This window comes from Rhinoderma darwinii, chromosome 5, assembly GCF_050947455.1.
Source record: "Rhinoderma darwinii isolate aRhiDar2 chromosome 5, aRhiDar2.hap1, whole genome shotgun sequence".
Classification (NCBI taxonomy): Eukaryota; Metazoa; Chordata; class Amphibia; order Anura; family Rhinodermatidae; genus Rhinoderma; species Rhinoderma darwinii.
Window position 1 is genome coordinate 329,961,772 of NC_134691.1, and position 8,791 is coordinate 329,970,562.

The following is an 8,791-nucleotide window of genomic DNA, read 5'->3' on the forward strand; positions in this document are numbered from 1 at the left end:
CTCACACGAGGGCTTCAGCTGCTTCGTTCTAGCGATTGGTGGGGGTCTCAGTGCTCGGACCCTCACCAATCCAAACTTCTGACATGTCACTATAACATGTCAGAAGTTTGTCAAACGTTTAGCTACTGTAAAGGATCTGCCAGGCACAACTTCTGTGTATACTCCCATAGGTAATCAGTCTGCACCTGAGTCTATGTCTATGAGACTGACTCCATCTTCCACCACTCAGGATGGCAGGCTTAGGAGTGGGAGAGCCTATCGCAGCCTGGCCAGACGGAGCTAGCTCCCGACCTCTGTCTATTTATACCTGCCTTTCCTGTTCCTCCTCCTGGTTTGACTCGGCTCGTTCACCACTCTTGTTGCTCACGGTGTTGCCGTGGGCAACTGCCCCATTTCCCTTAGCTTTGTGTACCCTTGTCTGTTTGTCTGTCGTGCACTTACTGAGCGTAGGGACCGCCGCCCAGTTGTACCCCGTCGCCTAGGGCGGGTCGTTGCAAGTAGGCAGGGACTGAGTGGCGGGTAGATTAGGGCTCACTTGTCCGTTTTACCTACCCCCTTTCATTACATAATCACAAGCCCATATACCTAGTCTACCCTGGTCACTGACACTACTATGGACCCCCTTGAGACCCTGGCCCAGCAAATACAGGGTCTCTCCCTACAGGTCCAGGCCCTGGCTCAGATGGTCAACCAGCCTGACGCTACCATGGTAGTGCCCCTCACCTCACCTCTTGAACCCCACCTCAAGTTGCCTGACTGGTTCTCAGGGGACCGGGGGACTTTTCTCTCCTTTCGGGAGAGTTTTAGGCTCTACTTTCGCTTAAAGCCTCACTCCTCAGGTTCTGAGAGCCAGCGGGTGGGTATAATTATGTCCCGGCTCCAGGAAGGGCCCCAAGAGTGGGCCTTCTCCTTGGCTCCTGACACCCCTGAACTTTCCTCCGTTGATCGTTTATTTTCTGCTCTCGGACTCATTTATGACGAGACTGACAGGACTGCCTTTGCCGAGAGTCAGCTGATGACCTTACGTCAGGGTAAGAGACCTGTTGAGGAGTATTGTTCTGACTTTATGAAGTGGTGCGTAGCTTCTCGGTGGAATGACCCTGCCTTAAGGTGCCAGTTTAGGTTGGGTCTGTCGAACGCCCTGAAAGACCTGCTAGTTAGCTATCCCTCTTCTGACTCCCTTGACCAGGTTATGGCTTTAGCGGTACGACTTGACCGACGTCTCAGGGAACGACAACTCGAACGTTTTTGTGTTTTCCCCTCTGACTTCCCCATGATGCCTCCCGAGGTCCCGTTGCTTCGCTCTTCCACGGAAGACTCGGAGGTACCTATGCAACTCGGGGCCTCCGTGTCCCCCCGACAATATAGAGAGTTCCGCAGGAAGAATGGTCTCTGCTTCTATTGTGGGGATGACAAGCATCAAGTGAACACCTGTCCTAGGCGTAAGAATAAGCAGCCGGGAAAACTTCCGCGCCTAAGTGATCATCGGGGAGGTCACTTGGGCGCACAGGTATTTCCCGTAAATATGAAACGTAATAAAATCTTGCTTCCCTTTCAGGTCTCTTTTGGTGGTAGGTCTGCTACCGGCAGTGCCTTCATGGATTCAGGGTCTTCTGCTAATATCATGTCTGTGGAATTTGCTATGTCTCTAGCCATGCCTTTGATTGATTTGCCTAAACCTGTCCCGGTAGTGGGTATCGACTCCACTCCTCTTGCTAATGGTTATTTTACACAGCATACCCTTGTTTTTGAACTCCTTGATGGCTCCATGCATTTGGAGCAGTGCTCTGTACTGTTGATGCAGGGATTATCGTCCGATTTGGTTTTAGGCCTTCCCTGGTTGCAGTTGCATAATCCCACGTTTGACTGGAATACTGGGGAGCTTACCAAATGGGGTAATGAATGCTTGACGTCATGTTTTTCTGTTAATTCTATTTCTCCCCCTGAGGAGGTGAACACGCTACCTGAGTTTGTTCAGGACTTCGCTGATGTTTTCTCTAAGGAGGCCTCCGAAGTGTTACCTCCTCATAGAGAATACGATTGCGCTATCGAATTGGTACCAGGAGCTAAGCTCCCTAAGGGTAGGATATTTAATCTTTCTTGTCCCGAACGTGAAGCCATGAGAGAGTATATCCAGGAATGCCTGGCCAAGGGTTACATTCGCCCCTCTACTTCTCCGGTAGGTGCTGGCTTCTTCTTCGTAGGGAAGAAGGATGGTGGTCTTAGGCCATGCATTGACTACCGTAACTTGAATAAGGTCACTGTAAGGAACCAGTATCCCCTTCCTTTGATTCCTGATCTCTTTAATTAGGTTCAGGGGGCTCAATGGTTCTCTAAGTTTGATCTACGGGGGGCGTATAACCTTATCCGCATCAAAGAGGGGGATGAGTGGAAGACTGCGTTTAACACACCCGAAGGTCATTTCGAATACCTCGTCATGCCCTTTGGATTGTGTAATGCTCCTGCGGTCTTCCAGAATTTCATAAATGAGATTTTAAGAGATTACCTGGGGGTATTTCTTGTAGTGTACCGTGATGACATACTTGTGTTTTCCAAGGACTTGTCCTCCCACAATGAGCATGTCAGAAAGGTGCTCCAGGTCCTTGGGGAAAACAAACTGTTTGCTAAAACCGAAAAATGTGTGTTTGGGGTACAGGAGATACCATTTTTGGGTCAAATCCTCACTCCTCATGAATTCCGCATGGACCACGCCAAGGTCCAGGCTGTGGCGGAATGGGTCCAACCTGCCTCCCTGAAGGCGTTACAGTGCTTCCTGGGGTTCGCTAATTATTGCAGGAGATTTATTGCTAACTTTTCGGTCATCGCTAAGCCTCTTACGGACCTCACTCGCAAAGGTGCTGATCTCCTCCACTGGCCTCCTGAGGCTGTCCAGGCTTTTGAGGTCCTTAAGAAGTTTTTTATCTCGGCCCCGGTGCTGGTTCAGCCCAACCAAATGGAGCCATTTATCGTGGAAGTTGACGCATCCGAGGTGGGAGTGGGGGCTGTCTTGTCCCAGGGTACCAGGTCCCTCACCCATCTCCGTCCCTGTGCCTACTTCTCCAGGAAGTTTTCGTCCACTGAGAGTAACTATGATATTGGCAGCCGCGAACTCTTAGCCATTAAATGGGCATTTGAAGAGTGGCGCCACTTCCTGGAGGGGGCTAGGTACCAGGTAACGGTCCTTACCGACCACAAGAATCTGGTTTTCCTAGAATCTGCCCGGAGGCTAAACCCGAGACAAGCTCGATGGGCGCTATTTTTTACCAGATTCAACTTTTTGGTTACCTATAGGGCTGGGTCTAAAAATATTGAAGGCCGATGCACTGTCGCGTAGCTTCATGACCAGCCCTCCTTCGGAGGAAGATCCTGCTTGTATTTTGCCTCCTGGTATAGTCGTTTCTTCTATTGATTCTGATTTAGTCTGTGAAATTGCGGCTGATCAAGGTTCAGCTCCCGGGAACCTTCCTGAGGACAAGCTGTTTGTTCCCCTGCAATTCCGGCTAAGGGTACTTAGGGAAAATCATGACTCCGCACTATCTGGTCATCCAGGCGTCCTGGGTACCAAACACCTCATTGCCAGAAACTATTGGTGGCCTGGGTTGCCTAAAGACGTTAAGGCCTACGTCGCCGCTTTTGAGGTTTGTGCTAGGTCCAAGACTCCCAGGTCCCGACCAGCGGGCTTACTACGTTCTTTGCCCATTCCCCAGAGACCTTGGACCCATATCTCCATGGATTTTATCACCGATTTTCCTCCATCTCAAGGCAAGTCGGTGGTGTGGGTTGTAGTAGACCGCTTCAGTAAGATGTGCCACTTTGTGCCCCTCAAGAAACTACCCAATGCCAAGACATTAGCTACCTTGTTTGTCAAACACATCCTGCGTCTCCATGGGGTCCCTGTCAATATTGTTTCGGACAGAGGGGTACAATTTGTTTCATTGTTTTGGAGAGCCTTCTGTAAAAAGTTGGAGATTGATCTGTCCTTCTCCTCTGCCTTCCATCCTGAAACTAATGGCCAAACGGAGAGGACTAATCAATCTCTAGAACAATATTTAAGGTGTTTTATCTCTGACTGTCAATATGATTGGGTCTCATTCATTCCCCTCGCCGAATTTTCCCTTAATAACCGGGTCAGTAACTCGTCAGGGGTCTCCCCCTTTTTCTGTAATTTTGGGTTTAATCCACGGTTCTCCTCCGTTTCACCTGGTAGTTCCAACAATCCCGAGGTAGAGGTCGTTCATCAGGAACTGTGCACAGTCTGGGCCCAGGTTCAGAGGAACCTAGAGGTGTCCCAGAGCGTACAAAAAACTCAGGCTGATAGAAGACGTTCTGCTAACCCCTTGTTTATGGTCGGGGATCTGGTGTGGTTATCGTCTAGGAACTTGCGCCTTAAGGTCCCGTCCAAGAAGTTTGCTCCCCGGTTTATTGGGCCGTATAAGGTCATTAAAGTCCTCAATCCTGTCTCCTTCCGACTGGAGTTGCCACCATCTTTTCGAATACACAACGTGTTTCATGCCTCCCTCCTTAAACGCTGCTCCCCGTCCTTGGCTCCCTCGAGGAAACCTCCTGTTCCTGTTCTCACCCCTGAGGGAGTGGAATTCGAGGTGGCCAAGATTGTGGACAGCAAGATGGTCCAAGGCTCCCTCCAGTACCTGGTCCATTGGAGAGGATACGGGCCTGAGGAGAGGACTTGGGTACCTGCCCGGGATGTTCACGCTGGGGTATTGGTCAGGAAGTTCCACCTTTGTTTCCCCAATAAACAAGGTCCACTTAGAAAGGGTCCGGTGGCCCCTCATAAAAGGGGGGGGGTACTGTAAAGGATCTGCCAGGCACAACTTCTGTGTATACGCCCATAGGTAATCAGTCTTCACCTGAGTCTATGTCTCTGAGACTGACTCCATCTTCCACCACTCAGGATGGCAGGCTTAGGAGTGGGAGAGCCTATTGCAGCCTGGCCAGACGGAGCTAGCTCCCGCCCTCTGTCTATTTATACCTGCCTTTCCTGTTCCTCCTTTGCTTGTGATTCTTCTCGTGTGGTTTCCTGGCCCAGCTACAGCTTCTACTATTTGATCCTGCTCCATACTGACCCTGGCTTACTGACTACTCTCCTGCTCTGCGTTTGGTACCTCGTACACTCCTGGTTTGACTCGGCTCGTTCACCACTCTTGTTGCTCACGGTGTTGCCGTGGGCAACTGCCCCATTTCCCTTAGCTTGGTGTACCCTTGTCTGTTTGTCTTGTGCACTTACTGAGCGTAGGGACCGCCGCCCAGTTGTACCCCGTCGCCTAGGGTGGGTCGTTGCAAGTAGGCAGGGACTGAGTGGCGGGTAGATTAGGGCTCACTTGTCCGTTTTCCCTACCCCCTTTCATTACAGCTACACTTTAACGTAACGAGCAATATTTGATCAAGTTTAAAATACTTTAGTTGAAAGCTGAATACAAGATGCAATATTTCGTTCTTCCCATGGAATGCGTCTTGTGGAGACATGCTCCTACTTTATAGTTAACATTAACATAATAATCCTACTTATTCTTCATGTCATATATGCCCCATCCTTCATCACATCATATTAATTATTACCATGTGATTAATATTCTCAATGGTACACAACGTACAAGATGTCTAGGTCTCTCTTTATAACCTTAGGGAGATATTAGGCAAGATGTTTCTCGGCAATTCTAGCTGAACTAGGGGGAGATTACTGAAGACTGAATTATAAAGCTAGTATTGAGATCAGAAGTTGTCATTGGTAGGGCTCCGGATGCTGAAACCCCTGCCGATCCATAAGATGATGGGACTTCACTGCCCTTGTCGGCTTCTTTCAGCTGCACTTGGAAAGCTGGAGATGGACCATATACTGTCTGTGGCCCATTAGCTCTATGAATACAGCTAAGAGACGACAATGGGAGCCAAAGGGCCACAATACCTTTATCTCAGTGCCTGGACCGCTACCATTGATAACTTCTGACATGTCTCTATGAGATGTCATAAGTTGTGGTACACTAAAATAAATGTAGCACATCGCACTAGACATGTTAGACAATTTTCCTTACGCTAACGTACACAGACCGATCAACCATAACATTAAAACCACTTACAGGTGAAGTAAATTACATTATTTATCTTGTTGCAATGACGACTGTCCAGGGGTGGGATATATTAGGCGGGAAGTAAACAGTCATGAAATGGCAAGTGTAAGGATCTGAGCGACTTTGACAAGGGCCAAATTGTAATGTTTAGATGACTGGGTCAGAGAATCTCCAAAACGGCCGGTCTTGTGGGGTGTTCCCGGTATACAGTGGTTAGTACCTACCAAAAGTGGTCCAAGAAAGGACAACCATTGAACTGACGATAGAATCACGGGCGCTGAAGACTCATTGATGCATGAGGCAAAGGCTAGCCCGTCTGGTCTGATTCCACAGAAGAGCTACTGTAGCAGAAATAGCTGAAAAAATTACTGCTGGCTATGATAGAAGGCGTCAGGACATGCAGAGCATCGCAGCTTGCTGTATATGGGGCTGTGCAGACTGGTCAGAGTGCACATGTTGACTCCTGTCCACTGCCGAAAGCAACAAAAATTGGCACGTGAGCATCAGAACTGGACCATGGTGCGAAGGAAGAAGGAGGCCTGGTCTGATAAATCACGTTTTCTTTTACATCATGTGGACGGTCGGGTGCGTGTTGGTCACTTACTTGCGAAAGAGATGGCACCAAGATGCACTGTAAGAAGAAGACAAGTCGGCGGAGACAGTGTGACGCTCTGGGCAATGTTCTGCTTGGAAACCGTGTGTCCTGACATTCATGTGGATGTTGCACGTACCACCGACCTAAACATTGCTGCAGACCAAGTACACCCCTTCATGATAATGGTATTCCCTATCGCCAGTGCCCTCTTTCATCAGGATAATGCCCCTGCCACACTGCAGGCATTATTCAGTAATGGTTTGAGAAACACGACAAAGAGTTCAAGGTGTTGACTTGGCCTCCAAATTCACCAGATCTCCATCCGATCGATTGCCTGTGGGATGTCCGATCCTTGGAGGTCGCACCTCACAACTTACAGGACTTAAAGGATCTGCTGCTAACATCTTGGTGCCAGATACCACAGGAACCTTGTGGAGTCCATGCCTCGAGGGGTCAGATCTGTTTTGGTGGCATGAGCAAGGCCTACACGATATTAGTAATGCTAAGTTCACATCTCGTTTTCACTCTACGTCTGATGCGCACGTTTTGAGATGAGAAAACCGTGTCTGTACCACAACGTGCACATTGATTTCTATGGTCGGGACGGACGCCCTAATGGTGTAGTTTGTGCATACGTTTTGTTTACTTACGTTGTACCCTTTTTTTCCATGTCCTGAAAAGCGTAGTGCTCTTCAGTACTTTTCCAAAACGTAAACGTTTTTATTTGTATTGAAGTCAAAGGCGACGTATGGACAACGTATGCAATATTAAACCCTACGTTTGCATACGTAAAACACATACGTATTGTAACCTTATATGGGAAATCTTGACTTTACAAAGTTTGATTTGGCTAAAGAACAAAAAAAACGTATACGTTTTTCGAAGTAAGAACGGACACAAATGTATAAAAACGTATACTATGTATACCACATTAAAACGTAGGCATATGTTACACATGCATAAGTTTTGGAAACTTTAAAAACGTATACGTCGTCGTATACCACAAACGTGTGCACAAAACGAGATGTGAACTGAGCCTAAGGCTGGAATTTTGAGGTAGATTTTGCTCTGCCTACACGCCTTTTTTCATGGCGTTTTTCGCTGCGTTTTTTGCCTGCGGCCATTGAGCGGGCAAAAAATGCAGTGAAATACACTTTCTCTGCCTCCCATTGATGTCAATGGGAGGTCAGGGACGTAAACGCCCAAAGATAGGGCATGTCCCTTCTTTCTCCCGCGAGCCGTTTTTTCCGCTCACTGGAAAAAAAACGTCTCCGACTCTCATTGAAATCAATAGGAGGAATTTTCGGACGATTTTTGGTGCGTTTTCCAATGCGGTTTCCGCGTCAAAAAAACTCTGTGTGAACTGACCCTAAGGTGGTTTTATTGTTATGGCTGATCCGTCTATATACTAATATTCTGCGCCAAAAAATGGCTTACATTGTTAATAAATCTGGCGCATTTTACCACTCCCTTAGCCACATTCCGTTTTCTAGACGTTATTACAAACTCTTCAAGTAGTCGTAAAAAGAGTCTTGCAACTTGCAACCCATTTCCGGTGCATTTTACTTAGTAAATCTCTCCCATTGCATCCAAATTATCAGGATGATCTAGATGAACAGTGGTGGCCTTACCTCTAAGGTTCCGCAGTCACCCCCCTATTCTTGGGCCACTATCTGGTCTTTCATTCGTGAGGAACAGTGGAAGGAAAAAAGGACCAACTCTGTGTTATATATTATCCAGCTGACCCAATACATACACTACTTGAAGAAATATTCCTTGAGTCATAGCTAAAAAACTTACGCTCATTGATATGTGGTTATAGGGAACCGAGGATAAGTCAGAGCACATGCGGAAACTCTTGATGGATCATCTTTAATGGTATCTTGACAGTAGCAGAAATTCTAGATAAATGACCTACGTATGTGGTTCAAGTAGTAGCACAGAAATCTATTGAGCATAAATTGCTTTTCTACAACCCATGGCGGCAAACCCAAAAAATTCCTGTGGCTCCGTCAACAGTATTTAAAGGAACATGCAACCCTAAAGGAGAAAAGTTAACAATGTAAATTGCCTAAGTATGAAAAACATGGACTACATATTCTAAATTAAA